We start from the raw sequence: 4288 nt of genomic DNA, 5'->3' as shown, positions 1-4288 counted from the left end.
CTGAAAACTGTTGGTGCATTTGTTGGAAGGGTATGAGAACGGTGGTAGGCAAAAAGCGACATCCCACTCTGAGAATGAGATCGGGAGAGAAAAACCCCTAGGAAGAGATGGTGGTGGTGGCTCCTAAGAGGAGAAGGCAAGTGGCATCCCTGGGGCCCCTGAGAAGAAGGGAAGGAAAGCCCAGAGAGGCTGTGTAGTGAGGGAGGAACTCTGGCTAAGGAAGAGCTTCCCTCCAGAGGCACAGGGCTGCTGACCCTCCTACAGACAATGGGGCGGGGGAGCGGAGAGAGGGAGAGAGAGAGAAAGGAGCCCCTGAAAAGCCTTCTACAGAATTTTGCAACAACCAGTCCATCATTATCAGCTTCATACAGAGATACTATGATGAAAAACTGTTCGTCTATTGAATGAACACTTTTGATACAATGCCGATAAAAGTACAGAGGGGTGTTTGAATTTGACGTGAGCTTATTACCTGATTTATGTGAAAAAAAAAATAGTTCATGAAATGTTTCTTCAAAAATAAACTCAAAGTGGGTTGAACCCTTTTCTGAGTTAAAACAAAACAGGCCGCGAGGTACTTATCCCTTTGAGGATAGTGAGGGCTTGAATACAAATAAGCAGAAGGGAATTCCCTGGTGACCCTGAACCTTCTGCGAGTTCACTAATGAGGAGGGGAAGGGAGTAAACAGAACCCTAACTAAGGGTGAGACAGAATGAGGAGGAGTCATAGACACCCATACGGATAGATAAATGAAAGCAAAGGATTTGCTTAGATAAAAGGAGTTGCACTAGGGAAAAAATGTGATTCTATTGGGGCAAGTGGCACTAATACCTCTGGGGTATTGTTCACAGCAACAAGGTGGCTAATGAGCTAGAGAAACCTGAAAAGCAGCAAAAGCAGCGTTGCTGAAAGAGGCCAGACACAGAGAGCCAGAAAGCAGGCAGGTGTCTGCAGTGTGATCCTGGAGGCCAGTATGTTAAGTGGCAAAATAAAAAATAATGGGGGAAGACAGACATTCTTAGCTACCTAACCGCCAGATAGCTATGACCATGTTTTAAAAATCATATTCTTTTTTTAAATGAACAAAATTATTTAGTGAAGCATTTTTAATAAGAAAAAATGGAAACATCTTGAATGCCTACAATAAGGATGTGATTAAGTAAATTATAGAATATTTATTTGATGGAATATGTGCCTTATTAAAAATTATTTTAAAACTATATTATTAAAGAATACTGATGTTCCATAACTAGGCTCAAACAAACGATTGTGTTCTTTTCCAATTTGTAGGGAGAAACTTAGACAAAGATTCATAGTTTTAAGGTGTTCTTCCATAAGTATTCCTTAAATATTTGATACTATATTTCTATGTAAGAATCTAATGTTAGATGGGTTTGTGATTCAATCCAAACCATACACGAATTTAAGTGCGATATCTCAAAATGTTCCAAGAAGAGCTCTGAGATTTTCAAAGTCCCACCTCCTGAAGAAGTTTAAGAATCACTAATCCAAGTTAGGGCAAAGTTTAGAGCAGTTATAAGACCAAACCCAATAGCTTCTCTATACTTCGGGACATTGTTATTTTACTATGTTTTGTATAAACCAATGTTTCTAATCATAAGAGAAGTAGAAAGCAAAGTGTTCTAATAAACATTACATAAATGACCTGTCCCCAGTTCCTACAGTTTTAAGTGAGAACAGTAGGGCCCAAAAGACAGGAAGGAATCTTTAAATGTCATTTGGACTTTCTTCAAATCACATGATTCAATACCAACTATTCAACATTACGCATCATTTATTTATTTATTTTTTTAATATATTTTATTGATTTTTCACAGAGAGGAAGGGAGAGGGATAGAAAGCTAGAAACATCGATGAGAGAGAGACATCGACCAGCTGCCTCCTGCACACCCCCCACCTGGGGATGTGCCCGCAACCAATGTACATGCCCTTGACCGGAATCGAACCTGGGACCTTCCAGTCCGCAGACCGACGCTCTATCCACTGAGCCAAACCGGTTTCGGCAACATTACGCATCATTTAAATAGGACATTAATATGTACTGTGCCCAAGAGGTTATGCAATATGCCCTTGAGGTTTTTATGGCTGCATAAGCAAAAAGGGAATCAGCTTATCTAGTGTGACTTTCCATATCCTTTAAACAAATAGGACATTTTCAGTCTTCACCTCACTTGGTGAGGTGAAGCATCACCCGGGGAAAGAGTACCAAGGCTCTCATCTGACATGGTTTAGAGCCTGTCTTGCTTAGAGAAAGAGACACTAGCTGGCTTTTTGATGGCTCTACATGCCAGTAGAAATGGGCCAGAAAATCAGAGAGTGAGTTCCATTGATGGAGTCCTGGAGTCTCATAACTGCCTCCCATTTGAGAAACATGACTGCTTGCCCCACCAGACCAGCACTCCTCACCTGTGCCCTCAGCTGTAGCAGATGCCTGGAGAAATTCCTCTATAAAATAAAGCTGTAGATAGTCTCTGATTTCTAGCACTTCTAAAGTGAGCCATTAAATATACACCCTGATGTGTAAGCTCTTAAACCGACTGCTACAAATTTCATCTTTCCTAATTCTCCTCCCTTGGGTGTGGATTCTCAGCCTTGATCATAATATATTTATCTCTGTAAATGGGAAAAACATCATTTCCTTGGCAAAGAAAAAAAAGAGTGGAGCTGTAACATTGATTGATATCCAATTTCCAGAAAGTATAATTTTTCTATCATTCCATTAATATTAATGTCATCAAAAGCCAGACATTATAAGTGATTGGGGGGAATTTGAAGGAACTGTGACACAGCTTCACTTTGTGAGGTGAATATGTTAAGCTCTTACATGATTTGCTGTAAAACTCCTAGCCCTTCAGATTTTTCTGTAGCCAAAACCTGATCTTTGGAGGTGTTTCAAAGAATAATAAAATCAGGAATATTTTGAAACATTATCCCTTCTTTTTCTGTATATCATTTTCTAATATGCCACACCAATATCTTACCTCTATAAGAAGCTCTGTAATCACTTTACCTGTCAAGAAGTGATGTTTGCATCTTTCTCACTGGAAAAAAAAAATTGTAATGCTTTTCTGGTGTAATGATATTTCAATCTGCTCCTGTATAAAGAAGCCAGCTGAGGTTGTTGTCAGTAAGATTTTATAGAAATTCAAAATTAAATTTAGTGTGGAAATGCTGTGTGCTTTTTCCCTTTAGGAAAATATTAGATTAATGTTACTTTGAGCCCATTGTAATCATTTAACATATCTTCTGTGGCTCTGAAACAATCAGAAGAGTTTCATTGGGTGAAAATATGCTATCAGTGCTGATTTACGTATTAGACATTTCTATGCTTTTGTGATGGTAATTTGGGGGAGGCAGTTTTCTCTTTTGCCATGACCATTTATACCCTCAAAGAATATAAATGTATTACAGATGTTACTAGGGGGTCATTTGAAAGGTATGTGTAATAAAAATGATTGGGCAGCACCCCCTTCAAATGTGAAACTTAATTCCTCCTTGTGGTCCTTTGGCTCCTAACAACCTTGAGGCCCAGAGGTTAAGATTATGTAGTTATACAGCCAATAACTCAGCACTGGGGATTCCAAAACATTGTGAGGTTGTGTGAGCCCCACCACCTGAATTCCTAAAGAGTGGAGCAAATTGTGGGACTGACATGATGGTCACAAGTGCATGAGACTGAGGAAATCCAAGCCTCCTTACAATTGCTCTGTAAGGGTCCAAACTCAGAAGATAAGGAGGTGAGGGAGTGGAGATCAGGAAGCCGCTGCCACCTAGCTGGGACTCATTCAGAACTACAAAACCATTCAGGGAAATCCCTTATCTCTTGGACCCAAACTTCACAGGTAGCTTTTGCCTTCCCTTGCATCTCCAATACCCAGCCCAGGGCACATAATGAGCGCTCTATAATATTCACCATCGTCACCTCAACCACTAACATCTGAATAATGCTATACAGGCCGCAATGCTTATACCCCAAGCAACACCTAGAGCAGGGGCTTCGAAAGGTATACAACAGGCTTAGGAACAGTGACAAGGGATGGGGAACATTGCAAGTACTCAGTCTTTATTTCTACGTGTCCATTTAGGTGTACTTTTTGGGTAGTGGTGGTGATGGGGTACGCACAACTATCCCATCAGCAGCCACTGATGATTATCTCATTTCTTCCTCACAACTACCTTGACAGAGAGGAATTACAAATCATCCTTTATAAACAGTACAACTGCATGCAGGCAGATAACTTGCTCAGTATCACATGGCCAGAAGGG

Source organism: Eptesicus fuscus, chromosome 12 (assembly GCF_027574615.1).
Source record: "Eptesicus fuscus isolate TK198812 chromosome 12, DD_ASM_mEF_20220401, whole genome shotgun sequence".
NCBI lineage: Eukaryota > Metazoa > Chordata > Mammalia > Chiroptera > Vespertilionidae > Eptesicus > Eptesicus fuscus.
Note: the sequence above shows the minus strand (reverse complement) of the source record.